This window comes from Pongo abelii, chromosome 22, assembly GCF_028885655.2.
Source record: "Pongo abelii isolate AG06213 chromosome 22, NHGRI_mPonAbe1-v2.0_pri, whole genome shotgun sequence".
Classification (NCBI taxonomy): Eukaryota; Metazoa; Chordata; class Mammalia; order Primates; family Hominidae; genus Pongo; species Pongo abelii.
The window spans coordinates 33,033,802-33,043,249 of NC_072007.2; the positions used below are offsets into that span (position 1 = coordinate 33,033,802).

At 35.6% G+C, this 9,448-nt stretch overlaps 1 pseudogene; it reads left to right on the top strand.

Moving 5' to 3' along the window:
- Window positions 1–1,600: 1,600 nt before the first annotated feature.
- On the top strand, window positions 1,601–7,324 carry LOC100434876 (myb/SANT-like DNA-binding domain-containing protein 2; annotated as a pseudogene).
- Window positions 7,325–9,448: the final 2,124 nt, after the last annotated feature.

The window sequence follows — 9,448 nt, forward strand, 5'->3', positions numbered from 1 at the left end:
TACTACATGATTTCTTATATTAACAAATGTAATAGACTAAAAGAACATACGTATTAATGTTCGGGTGAAGCACATATTATTAAATATACTACATAATTTCTTATATTAACAAATATAATAGACTAAAAGAACATATGTATTAATGTTCAGGTGAAGCACATATTATTTAAATATATGCACGAAGGATAATATTTTAATAGTAATTGAGCCCTGGGCATTGGAATTTTTTACTTTACCTATACAATATAGTTTTATATGAATATAGTTTTATATTTAATATATAATACTTGCATTACAAGCCATAGTTGTCTTGACCTTACAAAAGCATTGTGTGGCTTCCATTTATTTAGAACTCCAATCAGTAATGCATTTGAAGTCATTCTTTTTCACTTATAAAGTCCCTGAGTATATTCTTACATTGAGTGCACCTCAGAATAATTATGCTTTTTTCTTAGTATAAATGTAGTTGCATTTTTCTCTGTATTTACTGTCTTTATTTCTCTTCTGTATTATTTGGTTATGTTCAGATATTTGGCTTCCAAGACACGAATAAAGACAAGGGACCTTTGGAATTATTTGGCATTAGTATAAGTCTTCTCATACTAGTATCAGCAGGATAAATCATGTATCATTCATTAATGGTGACAACTTCATGCACATTGTGGTGGATTCTGGGCACGAATTACTTCCTAATTATCAATGAGAGGTGAGGTCTAATTCCCTTACCCATTATTCTATGCTGGTCTTAGTGCATCATACATAGTTGAAGTAAATTCAAGGAATTCCAAGGCTGGGTCACCTGAACACTTGAAGCTACAGTTTCAGCATCTAAAAAAAAACAAATAAACTTTTTGGAGCTGTGAGAAATCTTGTAAGTTCAACTACCTTGTTGGGAAAATCACATGGAGAATTCTTGAAATAACATGACATGGAGAAGAGCCTCGCAGACTCCAGTCAAACCCGTCAGAGTACCTCGTAGTTGGGTGACATGGTTTTAGACCCTACAGGCACTCTTTAGCTAAGGAATCTCCCAGGCAATTCCCAACTGAAGTCCTTGCCCATAAGTATGCAAAATACAATAAAACGGTTTTTTGTTTTGTGACAGTTGGTTACACAATAATAGATGACCATTATACCCATTTTATACTTGCTGGCAGCTATCTCATAACCAATATTAAAATTCTTATGCTCTCTCAATTATTAGCATATTTTATTCTTTATTGTCTTCCACATTTAAAATTAAAATATTTGCCTTCATATTCTAATTTCTTAAAGCCCACATTCCTATTCCATAGCTACAACTATTTTGTCACAGAATTGGGAAAAACCCTCTGGAAAATAAACTCAAATACGTATGCATTCTTGGAATTATCCTAAATGTTCTGCTTTCTTTTTGCCTCAGGGAAGTTCATTTTTTTTATGATGAACATGACCAAAAAGTTAAGGGTGGCCTTTTTAATACTTTTGGGAGAGTTTGTTTCCCTTTAAATATATTCAATTATCAGTTTTTTTCGGATACTTATGAAACAGGTCAGGGTCACTACTCTCTTCTAAGGTGTTATCTGAGCTCATTGTCTCATGACCAAGAGAATCAAGGAGCATGGACACAAAGGGTAAGATTGGAGAGAAAGTTTAATAAGCAAAAGAAGAAAGCTCTCCACAGCAGAGAGGAGAGCCTGAGTGGGTTTCCATTTTTACAGCTGAATTCAAAAACTTTTATAAGAAACCCCTCTTTCTCTGTAGCTGTTGGAGTAACTTATCTGAAAAGCCATCTGCACAACTCCTTCTTATATATGTAGTTGTGAGTATGTCTCTAGGCAAGCACAAAGTGCTGCTTCTCTTTTTTGTATGACTGTGGGTTTGTTTTAGGTAAGCCCCCCTCCTCCTTGTGCAAGTTCCCACAGAGCCCACCATGTACATGTCTGAAAAGGGAGGAAACTTTTTCCTTGGAGCCCACCAATTATGCAAAGAACAAAAGGCTTCCGTACTGGACCCTGCCTGCTTATCTGTGCAGGTGCAGCCTGAGTTTTCCCCAGGCTGCTCTTTTTTTGCCTGTACCTGTGATTTTTCAAGCAGGCTGCTTCTCGGAGGACCAGACTTAACTGTTTACTCAACTGATTTTACGTTTTCTTCTCCCTCACTTATTGGACATGATTGAAAACAAAACCCTGAGAATACTGTACTATTACTTCAGGGCTCCAAAGTTTATTTTCATCTAAGATTAATACATATGTAAGTATTAGTATATATTCATATGTATATGTATTCATACTTAAACACCTAAGTGCAATACACACGTACTCAAGTATACATAAGTTCCAAATTCTATAACTAAAATTTCATGAAGCATATAAGTGATGCCTCCAAGTTTAAAATTAGCAAGTGATATTTATGTATTAATTATCCAGGTAAACAGAAATGGAGATCATATATATACAGTCTAGGACTAGTACTAGGAAACATCATATATACAGTTGAGAATAAAATGGGAATGGAATCATAAATATATTCATTTGAGATCACCATAGATAGGAAGAAATATAAAAGTGTGTAATCCATCAAGAATCACACTTAAATACACACACGCATACACACACACACACAAGTTCTAATGCTGGCAAGTGTCAGCAGCTATATTTTCCTACTGAGATATTTTCCTAAAGATGTTTTTAGAGAGTGTTTCACAAAGCACCAAATGAAGGAAGAGATGAATACCACTGGAGACTTTGAACTATAACAGAAACAACAGATGCTGAAGAACAGATGAAATTAACTAGAAACCTAGCTGTGACCCTTACTTCATACATAATATAGCACAATCTGTTACATTTCTATATATGTATTCTTTCTTATTTTGGAATTACAATATTTACACTAGGTTTATTGAGTAAGTAAAAGAATTAAATATTAGTTAAATTGTCTACTTAATATATATTGATTAAATCTGAATGTATTAGTAATTTCTACTATGTGTCTGGCATAGGCAACAAAACACAGGAAGGGCATGGTTCCTGCCACCAAACAGTGTACAATTCATGGCTATGGGCCATATGAATTAATGTTAGTTTATTCACAGTCTTAAGTCTTCACGTATTTTAATCAAATCAAATGAGTTATGCAGTTAAGTCCCATTTCCCCTTTAAAAATCAAAAACAGAATTTCACCTATTTTTCAAAAGTTGTTGTGAGTCAGTACCTTCTGCATTTCTTTTTTACAGGGTAGATCCAGAATCTTTTCTTTTCTTATGAGTCAAAATCATTTTTGAAAATCCAGTGTTCAAAAAGTGTATTTTGCATCTGTTCTTATTTAAGTTTCAAAGTAGGCTCTCATGACAAAGAATATCTCCTGATTTCTGAATTCTTCCCTGCCAGATTTGATTTAGCTCATGTGACTCAATTTTATGGCATCTCAATGTGGAGCAGAAATCACTTTCAAAGTCAGATGTAACTCATTCTAACAAATCCTGTCATTCATCATCATTTTAAGTCTCTCTTGAGTAAACTGCAATTTGTACCAAGTTGTACAATATGGTTTGGGGATGTGTCATATTGTCTAGAGGAAGCTAAAACTCAAGACTGTCAAATTCTTTTCAATTAGGACTTTGTGTAGGATTTGAGTTGCAGTAAAACTCATAAAATAGAATCTGCAGTTGACTTGAGATAGGAATGAGAATTATTACTTTAGGCAATTTGCCAGGTAGACTGAATCTTTCATAGCTTCGTCCAATTATACAAACTTCACATGGAATTCTGATATTCTAAGTTTATTTAATACTATAAAGTTTTATCTACAGTAAAAATAGAAAAATTTTTATCTAAAAATAAATATTTGTAGATAAATACAGTAAAAATAGAAAAATTTTTATCTACAGTAAAAATAGAAAAATAGAAAAATATATAAAATATATTTTTCTATGGTAAAAATAGAAAAAAACTGATCATAGAATTCATAGTTTGATCACTGACTTCAAAATGCCTCATATGGATTTTAAGTTATTTAATTTTTCTTTACTATATTTGTGTTAATATAGAATTTTTATTTGTGTTCATTCTTTTGTTTTAAATTATAAACACTACATATGCAAGACTGCTGCTTCCAGTTTTTATGAATTAAGACTGCTTTTTTTATTAAGATGCAATAGTTCAGAGTAGAACATTATTCGGCAGTAACTATCAGGAGAAGTTAATACATAATGAGAAATGTAATGTATTTTCAAACAATGAATAGCTTTATAAGGATCAAAAACTAGAAATGTTAAGGACTCAAAGAAGAGGTACTCTAAAAGATGAGCTAAAGTGGGTACCTTTTCCTTGGGGTCTTCCTGAGCCTGTGCTTATGCAAGGGACTGAGAAAGCACAATTTGTCTCAGTAGAGGGCTTTTAACTGAGGAAGGAGATAGGGCCTTCAAAGAGGTGATTCAGTCAAAATGAGGCCAGCAAAGCCAAGCTCTAATCCAATATGACTGATGTCCTTATAAGAAGAGAGAGAAAGACAACAGGGCCAGGTATGCACAGAGCAACCACCATCCCACCATGGGTAGAGGTACCAAGCCGGCAGCCATGTATAAGCCAAGGAGATAGGCCAGGAATAGGTTCATCCCTTGTAAGGCTCTCAGAGGAAACCAACTGTGCTGGCACCTTGACCTTGTGCTTCTTGTCAGCACAAGTGTAAGAAGTGTAAGAAAATAAGTTTCTGGTGTTTAAGTCCCAAATATATACACAACATACACACACACACACATATATATATGCACACACAATGTATAAAATACAGTAAGATAAAGCTAAAGCAGATGTTAGAGTAAATTCATAACAAAAGTGCATTTACTAAATAAATTTAAATGTCAATACTCTAAGACTCTTACCTCAAAACCTAGAGCAAGTCCAGCAAATCGTATGTAATAAGAGTAGGAAATAAGAAACTACAAATAAGAGAGCAGAACAAATAAGATAGGATTATGTATAGTGAAAAGTTTGACTCAAATCTAAAAATTGATAATCCCTTATCAAGATTTAATTTTTAAAAGTAAACAGAAAAAAAAAATCACCAGGCTCGGGAATTAGAAAGGAACATCTCAGCAGATCTACTAACATAAATAATACAATAATGACTATTATAAACAATTTTATGCCATAAAATGTGACATCATAGACATATTAAATTCTTAAAAACATGAATTGAAACATTGAACTTGGAAAAGAATAATAATGCAATAGCTGCAAAAAAAAAGAATACAAAACAAACATAAAGCAGATTACAGTACATCTCCAAAAATCTTAGAAAATTTAAATCCTAGTTACAATTGATTTTTTCACACATGGACAAAAAGTAACACCAAGAATACATGAACATTTTAAGAGAAAAAAAAAAAAGTAGAGGACACCACTCAACTGTTTTTATGAGACCAGCAGTAACTTTATATAAAATTTAACCAGACAAGGCTGTCTCCTTCTCCCCCTGGTGGCAACAGTGGTGGGGCTGCTCCCTGCGGGAGCATGTACTGGACCCAGCGGAGAGGAAGGTGCTCAGCGCAGTGTGGGGCAATGAGCGGCTGATGGAGGCGCGGTATCAGCAGCTGGAGGTACCCTCTATGGTGGCTGGCAGCAAGGACCCCCGGGCCAGCCACGTAGGAGCGTGTGTCCAGGTCCCTGGCCAAGCTGGGCTAGGAGCGGACCTGTCCCAGTGCGGGGAGGCATCAAGCTGGTTCGATGCCCAGAACTGAATGCTGTGCTCCAGCTGTGGCCTCACCGGTGCTGAATAGAGAGAGACCCCTTCATAGCTTACATGTAATTCTTCTGCTTATACAACCCAGTACCGGATTTACTTACTTTGACCATTTTTGCACGTGTTACAGTCGGGTGAAAGAACATGGTGTTGGGAAAAGAAAGAGCAGTTACACAGTAGAACAGTTGGAACAGGTGTTTGCTCAGGGAGGATGGGATGCTCAGCCCTGCCAGCCTGTACTTATTAACAGTAGTAGCTTGTACCAGGAGCTGGAGTCAGATGGCAGCACCATGGAGGACTATTCACAGGAGTCCTGGGAACCCAAAGTCAGGATCTCCATGGCTGTCCGACAGATCAGGAATCACAAAGAGAAAATGAAAAATTAAACGGCCGGGCACGGTGGCTCAAGCCTGTAATCCCAGCACCTTGGGAGGTGGAAAAGGGCGGATCACCGGAGGTCAGGAGCTCAAGACCAGCCTGGCCAACATGGTGAAACCCCATTTCTACTAAAAAAAAAAAAAAAAATACAAAAATTAGCAGGGCGTGGTGGTGGGTGCCTGTAATCCCAGCTACTTGGGAGGCTGAGAAAGGAGAATCGCTTGAACCTGGAAGGTGGAGATTGCAGTGAGCCGAGATTGGGCCATTGCACTCCTGCCTGGGTGACAAGAGTGAGAATCCATCTCAAAAATAATAAATAAATAAAAGCTAAAAATAAATTCAACAAGAGTCCTCTGAAGAAGCACAGAAGAGAGACATCAGGCAGAATACTGTACAGATTTTGGAATCGGTACAGTTGAAATGGGAACTTTTTCAGAGTTGGACAGACTTTTCAAGGCTCCTTCTTTCTAATAAACTGGCCGTTTTTTGGAATTGGTTATAACACCCGTTGGAAAGGGGATCTTCATTACCATTATGCTGAGATCACCTCCCAGGTGCACCTTGGCAAGTGACTTCAGGAGTACTTCAACCCTGAGAAGTCTGAGGGATCGATCATTATGACACAAGTGCAGAAAATGAACTGGAAAAAAATGTTTATTACACATTTTTAGAGATCACTATTAGTGAAGCTAGGTGCTTGGAGCTGCACATGGAAATTGACTGGTGACCCATTGCCCACTCCAACCCAATCAGTAGGAATGTTGTTCAATATTTATTGCCTGGAATTATTCCTAAAAGCCTGGGCCTTTATGCCATTGGCTATGAAGAATGTATTGAGAGGGTCCTCTCACTGCACATGGAGCAACATTCCCTGGACCCAGGAAAAGAAGGCGGGGTTGACCTGGAAACCCTTTCAGCACAAGCCCCATTACAGGTGGAAATAGAACCCACCGGAATTATCTTTTGCTACCTCAGGACTGCTGAGGTCAGGACTCTGCAGCAGTGCTTATTTTTACATTTCCAAGTGAATACCAAAATCTTCAGCAAATATTGGGTTGGTATTAACGGGTTTTTCTCTCAGAGCTGTACTGGGGACCCCAGAGTTTCCCCCAAATCCATCTACATCAAATTTATGGAAGTAGAGAGAGACTTTCTTTCCACTGGCTCTTTAGTTGAGTGCCCTGAAAAAGCCATTAGATGCCTCCTAAAATTTAACAACTGAAGGTCATCCTTCATAAGGATTTGGGCTGTTAGCTCCTTCTTCTCTACTCAGTTTCCATTACCCAGACCACTCCTCATCCAGATGCTGCCATCAGACTTTTCATGGAAACTCTTTCCTCGATCGGGCCAGTATGACTTCTAAGGAATGATAGTAGACTTTGGCCAGAAAAAACAGACCTCACCTGAAAATGCTCATTTTGAGCAAGCAAGATATATAGCAAACTTGCATGGTGGGCCAGCTATTTCTTTTTTTAAAACAGAAAAACAATTTTTAAAGGGATTTTAGGGCCCTAATATAAACAAATGAGGATACATTCAATATTGAACAAAACTTACACTTTGAGTTTCATATGAAATTGAAAAATTGTATTTTTTCACAATGTTTCATTTTCACACATCTCTATGTCTCTATAAAAGTCATATTTACAACTCTGAATAAATAAGCAATAGAAAAATAAAACAGACAAGGACATTCCAGAAAGAGAGAATCACAAACCTATCTGCCTCTCATGACAGTAGATAGGAAATCTTAGGTATCTGAAAATTAAACTTCATAATAAATAAGAAAATTCACAACCAAAATAAAGATGACATCACAAAAGTTGAATTAGATTATATATTGTACCAGATAACAATTTTTCTCAATTGTTTTTACAGGTTTAATAAAATCTCAATCAAAATACATTGAGTATAGAATTTTTCAAGCTAATCTCAAAATACATATAGAAACATGAAAGGCTAATAACAGAAAAATGGTGAAAATTTTTTTAAAAAGAGGGCAACACAATCAGATATAATAATTATTATAAACCTATAATGAAATAGACATTCCATTAATGGTAGATTTTGGACAATCAAAATAATGGAATGAAAAATAGGCCCACTAATATTAGCTCTGCTAAATTAAAATCACCTGAATGTATGTATGTATGTATGTACTTATTTTTAACTTTGAAGTTCAGAGGTATATGTGCGGGTTTGTTACATAGGTAAACTTACGTCATGGGGGTTTCTTGTACGGATTATTTCATCACCCAGGCATTAGGCCTCCTACTCATTAGTTATTTTTCCTGATGTTCTCCCTCCCCCACCCCCTTGTGACAGGCTCCAATGTGTGCTGTACCCCTCTATGAGTCCACGTGTTCTCAATATTTAGTTCCCAATTATAAGTGAGAACATGCAGTATTTGGTTTTCTGTTCCTGGGTTAGTCTGCTAAGGATAAAGGCCTCCATCTCCACCTATCTCCCTGCAAAAGACCTGATCTCTTTCATTTTTATGGCTGCATAGTATTCCATGGTGTATATGTACCGTATTTTTTTTATCCAGTCTATCATCAATAGGCATGTAGGTTGATTCCATGTCTTTGCTATTGAGTCACTTGAATTTATAAAAGGATGACACCACAAAGAAAGTGTCTCCTTTGTAAATAAATGGTGATGCCTCACTGGATATCTACATATTAAGGAGAAATTATTCAACTTTACCTTACACTAAGTACAAAAAAAAATTTGAATAAACTGTAGACTTAATTGTGAAATGTAAATGATAAATTCATAGTAGAATTTATTTAGTAGATAAAATCTTCATGATTTTACGGTAGATTTATTTTTAATAAAACGCAGAATAACAATGTGTAAATAAAAATTTAAAATATCTGTTTATCATCAGAGGACAAAATATGAGAATAAAATATCAAAGCATAGATTACACATCAGTATATACATGAATAAATATGTGTGTATATATAACACATATATACACATACATATACACATATATGTGTATATGTGTATGTATGTATATATGTGTATATGTGTGTATATATGTGTATATCTATGTGTGTATATCTTTATGTGTATGTGTATTGATATATGTGTGTATAGCTATATGTGTATATTTCATCATCCTAAAAAAGTTGACTCTGATTTTTATTTTTCAATTTTACTTATTTTTGTGGAAGGACTGACCTCTAGGGGTTCTTATTCTGCCATTTTGTGTGATGTTACTTCCTTATGTTACTTCCAGTTATACAAACATATCTATATGTGTATAAACACATATAGATATACAGACACATACATACACATATACACATCTCTACATGTATATTTGTATATACACATA